Consider the following 9,645-nt stretch of genomic DNA (forward strand, 5'->3'; position numbering starts at 1 on the left):
CAACTTGATAAAAAATCCAAGCATTCTTAGATCTCCAAATTCCCCACATGATATAGAAAGACAGAGCTCTTTAATCTTTAAAATCCATAAACCACCATGAAAGTCAACCCCCAATGGTAGACTTATCCCAAATGGCATTTAACTTAAGCATTTTAAAAACCCCGAACCATACTGAGGCCGTAGATGGGCAAGTGAGAAAGAGACAGGCCATGTATTCTATATTTTTACTACAAAGTATACATCTCCATGGACCTTGAAAGCCTATTTTATGCATATGTTCCCATGTTAGGATCATGCTATGAACAACCAGCTAGACGAAATATTTCAAGTTTTGTGGGATCTCCCATTTCCATGACTTTTGGAACCATAAAGCTTTATAATCGAAGATTTGACCCTAATAAATGTGTGAATAAACATATTTGATTGATATCTTACCTTTAACAATGCTACCATCCCATGTCATCATGTCCTTCTTATCCGATATAAGAATACTTGCTAAACTCAATTGAGGGATATATTGTTCCCACTCATCCACTAAAGGACTCGATAGATCAATCTACCCGGTATCTAACTATGAATTTGAAACCATATTTGGAATGCGAACGACATAAATATGATTCAGGAAGAAGAGACAAATTTTATGTAAATAATTGAGCAAAGGGACAAATATAGAATGATTACCAACCATGCCTTTGATGGAATCCAACCCAATCTCCACCCGCAATCCCATATCCACCTCCCATCTCAAATTACCAAGAAGCCAATGTTTTATCTTCATCATACTCCTCTAAGTGTGAGATGCCACGTTTTTTTTTTTGAGTCCCTTGCTTTGATCCAGCTAACTAAATGTTTGTTTTTGAGATATTTTACTTTCATAATATGTTGCCAAATTCCATCTCCGCTCAATGCCCTCCACAAATTCTTAACAAGAAGAGCCATATTGAAACATTTTGGATCTTTAATATCCCATCCACCTACCTTGTTATCTCCTCTATGCGAACTAAATGAATTTTATATGTGTTACTTGGGCTAGCGAAAGAAATTTAGCAATAGTAGATTTAATTCTATTAATAATTTGTTTAGGCAACTCGAAGAGATGCATCTAGTATATGGATATGCTCTGAAGCACTTATTTATTCAGGACAAGTCTCCCTCCCAACCATAACCATTTGTGCAACCATTGTGACATCTTTTTCTCAAAATTCCCTACTATCCATTCCCAATCTTTGATCTGATATTTATTCAATTTCAAAAAAAATAAATTAAAAAAATCCAAGATATCTAAAACCTCCTTCCATTGATATTGGTTCTACCTCAAATATTTTGTTGATCTCCAACATCATTGCATCCTCATGTTTTGACAAAATTAAGGAACATTTTCCCTTACTACAATATAAGCCTAAGGCCTATCCAAAGCTAGACAATAACTATTGAAAGGCTCACCATTTTGAGATAGTGTCTTCACCAATAAAGAGAACATCATCTATAAACATTACATGAGTTAAAATAATTTTTCTAGATAGCCTGCAAGCAGACATAATTCCCCTAGATCGAGCCTCCTTGATCCTTCTACTTAATCCATCAATTACAAGTAGAAACATAAGAGATGATAGAGCATGCCCTTGTCTAAGACTTCTTGTTGCCTTGAAAAAAACTAAAGGAAGCTCATTTATTATAAGAACAAAGTTCACTGAAGAAATACATGTCATGATCCAATCAACTAACTTTACTCGAAAACCAATCTTAAGTAGGATCATCCTTAATAATTTGTAATCCACATTATCGTAAACTTTGATCAAGTCTATCTGTACATGAAAATCCTCCATCTAACGAGTTTTAATATAGTGAATTCATCCTTGAGTAATGGTAAAAACATCATGTATTTGTCTATCGTCTAAAATTCCAAATTGCTCCAAGGTAATAGGCTTTGTGAATGTAGATTTTATCATGCTTGCAATGATTTTAGATATCATTTTATAAATTGTATTACCTAGAGAAATAGGAGGATAGTCGGAAAAAGTGGAGGGCTTCGCCACCTTAGGGATGAGTTCTACAAAATTATCATTAATTGATCCTGAAATCAAACATAGTCGTCATGATTCCACAACCATGTTTGAAACTTCCTCAATCATAATGTCCTCAAAATGAAGAAAGAGCTTCACTGCATCCATTTGATCCTGGACTCTTGTCCTTGGCCAAGGCTTTCAAAACCTCCAAAATCTCTTCCTTAGTAATCGACCTCCCCAAATAGCCATTTTCCTCCACATTCACCATATTAGGAAAGAGATTAATAATATCCATTTGTTTTTCGAAATTATCACCTTCTCTTACTTTGTAAAAGTTATTGAAAAAGTGAATCGTTTCCCTTTAAATATCCTTTTGAGAAATAATGATATTACCCTCTCTGTTTGCGATGAACCAAATAGAATTTTGTTTCCTTTTGAATGATGCATGACATGAAAGAAACGAGTATTTTTATCACCTTCCACCAACCAAATTTCCCTTCTCTTTAAACTCCTCTTCTTGGGACTTCAGAATCTGATTCTTTCTTTCCTCAAGATCTAATAACTTATGTTTTGCGACGACAAAGAAATTTTCTGGGCCATCGGATCAGGAAAGTCCTTAATCAATTTGTCTATCAAAATCAATTCCTTAACCATTGCCTTTTTCTTTTTCCTTACCCATAGCTTGACAACTTGCTTCAACATTTTAAGTTTGTAATATACAAATTCCATACATGAAAACCCTCGAACTAGGATAGATTTTAGTTAGGTGGCTTGAACCGAACCTTAAAAATATTTCTCCTTTAACCAAATATGGTTGATCTTGAATGGAAAAAATTGGTTCATGATTTCCCTAGACCATTGCAGAAAAAATAGATTGTGATATGATATATAGAAATTGTGAATCCAAGAAACCAAATTTCCCAATCTACCTACCAAATCAGATTGAACAAAAATATGGTCTAGCCTTTTAGAGATTCCCTCGATCCCCAAACAATCATTCCTCCATGTTCGACTTTTTGTAACAGGCTTGTTGTCCAGTAGTGACTTTTGAGCGAATAAATCCTTAAAATAACCCCCCAACTTATCCTCCTTTCTTTTGAGTCTCCATACCTCATCTACTTCCATAGTTAAATTGAGATCACCTGCTAGAATTAAAGAACTCAATTCATTAAATCATTGGCATCGATTTAGTCCCAAAACCTCTTTTTGTGAGAGAAAGTCACATATATGTTGAGGATATGAAGGCGCGTACTTGACCTCTCTGAAATGATGATAAAATAATTCCTGCAACATAATTATAAGCTCTAATATTAAGATTTTAGGATCCCAAATGGTGGCCATTCTTCCCAAGAGGCCTGAGGCACTAGTCATGCACACATTCCAAAGTCAACAAATCTTTAAAAAGAATTCCCAAGCCTTTCCCCTATTGGCTAAAGTCTATAGTAAAAGAACCAGTGTTGGATTTTTCAATTGAATGATACTATAGAGGGATATTCTTTTCTGGGTAGATCCTAGACCCATCATATTGAATGACATAATAATCATTATGGCAAAACTTCCATGATTACATTCGCTCTAAGAACCCGAGAGTCGAGAAGTTCAACATCTAGATTCCCATCCATATGCTAGGAAGGATCACATTGAGGAGCATGCAAATCTTCCATGGACTCCTGAAATGAAAAAAAAAAAGATTTGAAGGGACTGTAAAACAATTTGTGACTCTTTTTATATTTAGTTCCTTACTTCTTCCTATTTGTAATGTTTTTTATGGAATTTGGACTAAAAAACACTTCCTCTACGGGAAAAAATGATTTCTTGATTATAAGAGGCTCTAAACCAACTGATTCGATCCAAGCCAAATTGTCCAACTCTGCATCCTTATATATCAGAGAAGAAGTGATTCTCGTGGATACCCCAATTTTAATAGGGGAAGAAAAATATGCCTCGTTCAATATTAGGTCCCCTCCCTCCCTATCCCTATCCAAAATAACAGGAGAAGGCATGCAACTTACAATAGTCGATAAAGTCAATCCCTTGTGGCTATCAATTACTGGAGAAAAGGGTAAAGGGGGACCCTTATATCCCTCCTTGATGATAGGATTAATACACTTATTACGAAGGATGTTCTCTACACCTATGTGATCCTTATTAACAAAAAAAACAATAGGATATATGTCATCATAAAAATGGGGAAGAATAAATGAGCATGTACCTAGAGTCAATGGATCGATGTTGTCCAAATTCCTATTCTTTTCCTACCTTGTACCTTATTTGTAGAGCTTACCTGGAACTCCATGACACATACCTCATTGACGACTAGAAACGAACCTCCCAAGGCATTCCACCAAAATATGTCACGTCACATGACAACACATGCGTCTAAAGGGGATCCCCCAATAATTGATGCATTGACGAAAAGAGAAAGTCCCCCAAAAAAGGTTTATCTCTGGCGGAAATCTACTTGAAAATTCCATTTAAACCAGAACCTAGACTATCCTTTTGTCAAGTCTCCCCAAACTCCCATCCTCGAGGAAGAAAAAGTAACCAATTTTGTTGGATATTTCCATAATTATCTGTTTAGACCACAACTCTAGTAGTAAGTCTGGAAATTTAACCCACAATATTTTCCACTTCAACAATTCTTTAAGGGGATTAAAGTCTACATGCCAACACTGAAGAGAAAGAAATCCATTGCCTCTGACCCATGGGATGGCATATATGTGCTTCACATGTTCTGAACACAGAAAATGAAAAGAGAACCAAGTGTTTAAAAGGACACTAATCTTTAGCCTGTAAGAGGAGACCAATGTTTTTCCACCCAACCCTTCATTTATTCCCAAGACATATTTGAAAATTCCCACCTACATGCGAGCACCCTCTACTTTAGACCTTCCACCTTATCCCAGAAAATATCGAAACAAGGCTCTTGACTTTTTATGAGGACTTAATAACCTTCCTCCTTCTTGTGTTGTTTTTCAAACTTGCATTCAAACAACCTCTAAGATCCAACAAGCTACCAACAATATTTGATCTAACTAGGTTGGTCGTCCCCACACCTCTATCAAATGATGCATCATCTGTAATGATTCTATGAAAATGCTTTGCGCCTTCCTATGCTAAAAATGTGGCCTCTATCGACTACTCCAGCCCATGGGAAGAATATCTCAGGAAATCCCTATCTAACGCCATTGTCAAAGTAACCTCCAACAAAATGCAAAGCCAACTTCGATGTAACTTGAAGACCACCACAAATAGGTTGTAAAACTAATACCCTAATGTTGATAAACCACCTATAGCGACGAAATTAGAAACATAATTGTTTTTGGATCCATACAACATGCCCTTTTAACATCCTACCCCAAAAGTTAGGGGATATCCCAAAAAATGTTGACACAGAGAACTTAATTTTGCCACAAATCCAAAAAACATAGTTGGAAAGCTTTCCCACAATGCAATGCAAATAGACCCACCTCAATTCATGTGTCCTTGATGCACAACGTAGCAATAGAAAAGAAGGACACACATTAAAATAATGCATGGATCTTTCCACTCTTACCACATATGGAGAAAAATAACCCATCTGTCTCCCTAAAAAAATACTAAAAAAACACTCCGAGCAGCTCCATCATTCCAAGAATTTATGGAGCTCCCAAAGACCATAAAACTGGCATTTCTTGGAGACCTATAGTAAATACCATATAGGATCACCCACTTACTTGGTAGCTCAATACCTTTCTAAGAAACTTTTCTCCTTATCTTGCAACACCTCCTCTTACATAAAAGACTCTACATCCTTTGTCCATTGGATCAAAAACCTAGAAATAAACAATGATGATCTCATGGTTAGTTTTGACAGTGTATCACCCTACACTATGATTCCTGTTCATGAAGATATTGATTTCATGAGGTCTATTATTGACATTGAAACATTAGAATTACTAAAACTTTGTCTCAAATAATCATATTTCAATTTTAAAGGAAATATTTATGAACAAACGCATGGTGTAGATATGGGCTCACCATTATCTTCGATAGTTTCCAACATCTACCTGGAACACTTTGAACAGAGAGCGCTTAAATCTTTTCCATACACCCCAAATGAATAGAAAATAATGACATATTCACAAAGTGGAGTCATGGAAAAGATAAACTATGAGACTTTCTATTTCACATCAACAACCTCTCAAATCATATTAAATTAATTATTGAAGTTGAGAAAGAAAACTAGTTACCTTTCGTTGATGTCCTACTCACAAATAAAAATGGAAAACTTGGGTACCAAGTCTTTAAAATGAAAACTCACACAGATAAATATCTACACACTGACTCTCATCACCATCCCAAACAAAAAAATAGGTATCATAAAAACCCTAGCTACAAGCGCATCTAGAATTTCAGATCATGAACATATTAAACATGCAGTTAACCATCATTCCAAGGTTTTGAAGAAAATGGTTACAATAAAAAAACATTAGAAAAACTATCCATCAAACCTTAAACATGAAACATTAAAAAAAAGTTAGTGACATAACTAAAATCAGCTTTCCTTAGATAAAAGGTACCACAGATAGAATTGCTAAAATCCTGAAAAAACATAATATCAACATAACATTCACCCCCCAAACACCATAGAAAAATGACTGACTCCTTCAAAGACCGGGTGAACGCTAATTAACACTAAGGAGTATACATAGTTCCTTGCTCTTGTGGTAAAGAATACATAGGTGAAACATGAAGATCTTTCAACATAAGAATAAAAGAACATACTACTAACATACAAAGAAATTGGGCATCAAAATTTGCACTTGTAGAACATGCTTGCTCATCCTCACATTACATTTATATGGAAAATTCTAGTCTCATAAAAAAGGAAGGTCGTTACTTAAAAAGAAAAATAAAAGAAGCTATAGAAATTGAAAAAAGAATAAATACAATGAATTGTGATGATGGTTTAAAGCCGAGTAATACTTGGAAACCTTTATTAAAGAAAAGCATTTTGGACATAATGAGCCGACATGAATCTATTTCTCTAAATTCTAATATTAATAGTAATAGCTCTCCACATACCACATCTAAACATCTCAATGTGAATTGCAATCCCCTAAAGAAGGAGTCATTTTGAAAGTTCGAAACGGTGGGTCTAGAGAAGTCTTAACATGTTATTCCAAAAATACAATTTATACTAAAAAATCACCAGAGTGACTTGCAAATCTAGGCATCATAAATAAACCAAATTGAATGTATAACTTCCATTCTGAGTCCCTTAATCCGTTTTGGTCTCGTGGACGTCATTAAAATTCTTCAATTCAATTCAATTCATTATATTAACCACATCATTAAAAGTTGTTAGATCAACATCTAAAATATCTCACCAACCTCTTAATAATGGATCATTTGAATGGAGAGAAAAACCTTGAGATAGAACGCTCCAAACACAACAGCTAAGTGGATTGATTTATCCCAGAGCACAAACACTCGAATTCAATCCTTACTTAATATCACCAAACAAAATACCAGAGAAATCCTGAAACCTCGAATATCCATACCTCGAGATGCTACGAGAAGTAACTATAACAACAAAGTCCATGATACTTTCAAAAAAAGGTCAATGGAGAGGAGATGGAACCCCATTGCATCTCTTTTGAATTACATAACCACGGCTCAAGGCTATCTCCAAAAGTGATAATCTCCTTCTAAAAAATAGTTACAAGAAAGCAACGTTGCCCAAATATACCTACATCCTCCCATGAGCACACTCAAATGATGGAGAAACATATCTATTTTAGTTATATTATCTTTTTGGCCTTTTTTACATGTAGAATTGTTGATTGTTTTTTAGTAAGTTTTAAAAGAGTTTATGTTTTCTCAAATTTTAAATTATTTCATCGAATATTTATGTGATACTCTTTTTTTTTTGTTAGTTGAAGATCATTTTATTGTATTAATCAATGATATGTTTGTAATGTCTATCTATTCATTTTTAAAAATGATATAAAATATATATATGATATAGAACTGTTAGAACATTAGTCAAAAAATATAATTAAATATATTTTAAAAAGGAATAATAGAATATAATTTTTTTATACGGTGAGAAAAATTATCATACTCAGTTGTCAAACTAGTAATGAGGACAATGATCACTCTCTGCAATTAGGAAATACAAGTTAATGAATTAGGAAATGTAGGTTAACTCATTACCGTTATTTACCATACCACTTAGAATTACCTTGTTCATGGTTTGTAAGGGGGCAGATTTTCACCCCTACAAGATGCCTTTGGATCTTGGACCATTAACCTGTTTCCTTAAATATAAAGAAAACAAGCTCTTAACCAAATAAAAACAGCATTAAACATTTTATAAAATAAAATAATTATTACTATCATTTTTTTTCTGATTCAAATAAAAAATATAATATAATTTAAAATTTTAACGTATTATAACTACATATATTAGTAAATTAATAACTTATTAAAATGAAATATAACTTTATCCTCTTATTTTCTTTTTCAAATAAAAAACATAATATAATTTAAATGCTTAAGCTATAATAACTGTATTTTATTAATAATATAATAACTTATTAGAATGAAATGTAACCTTGCCCTTACAATTTGATCTATCAGCCTTTAATACTCAAGAGGTACAGCCATTAATTATCCGTCTCCATTTTGTATGAGATTTAATAATTACACTTATTTTCTCCCTTCCCACTTGTTCTGTTTTGATTTATATTGTGAATCTTGGTAAAAACAATCATACGAACGAAGATAAGCTAACTTTTCGGGTTTGATGAGAAGTAAAAGTATCATAATTTATCCCACATGGGAACCACGAATATAATATAGTTATAATAATAGAGGAGATGAGCAGCTCTACAGTAAGTTGGACGGTGATGAGAAATAGCACGAAAAGGAGGTTTCAAGTTGCCTCGAAAGTCAGTTCGGTGTTTAACGCTGATATCGGTGCGTCTGAGTCCACGGTTACTAGTCATGCTTTGATTTTGAAGTAATTTTCCCCACCACTATCCTACGGAATACGAATTAGTTATAAAATCTCCGTTCCGGTCGTTGTAGTATAGTGGTGAGTATTCCCGCCTGTCACGCGGGTGACCCGGGTTCGATCCCCGGCAACGGCGATGTCAGAAATTTTTTGTTGGTGTTTGTGAAAATATTATTTTTTATTTTGAAGCGTACAGATGAGTTTTGGGTGAGGATGGTACACGGGGAAGTTGAATTGGATTCGGATTCCATATTTCCATTTCTATCTTGGTAGTATATTCATGTAACTTTTTTATTATAGTAGTGGTGAAAGAGTTATTAATTAATATAGCTATATAAATTAAATTATTGATAAATATAAATAGATATTAATATATAATAAATATCAAAATATTTTTCAAGATATATTTTATGTTATTAAAATTTTGAAAACTAATTAAAACAGTGTATTTATTGAACATTAAAAAAAAATTCTTACTATTGTAATTTTGAAAGAGTTATTAAGTGATATAGCCTTATAAATTAAATCACTGGTAATTATTAATAGACATTAATCTATAATAAACATCAAAACACTTATATCATAATACATTTTATATTATTAAAATTTAAAAATTTATAAAAACTAATTAAACTA

The 9,645-nt window shown here is 33.4% G+C and overlaps 1 non-coding gene across 1 annotated transcript; it reads left to right on the forward strand.

Annotated features, from left to right (window-relative positions):
- The first annotated feature begins 9,073 nt into the window (after window positions 1–9,073).
- Window positions 9,074–9,145, forward strand: TRNAD-GUC (transfer RNA aspartic acid (anticodon GUC)). The gene has a single exon. It is a non-coding gene; the product is annotated as a tRNA-Asp (tRNA).
- The last annotated feature ends 500 nt before the right edge of the window (window positions 9,146–9,645 follow it).

The sequence above is a fragment of the Pinus tabuliformis genome, chromosome 8 (assembly GCF_031772625.1).
Source record: "Pinus tabuliformis cultivar Carrire ecotype Pingquan chromosome 8, CPIR1, whole genome shotgun sequence".
NCBI classification, from domain to species: domain Eukaryota; kingdom Viridiplantae; phylum Streptophyta; class Pinopsida; order Pinales; family Pinaceae; genus Pinus; species Pinus tabuliformis.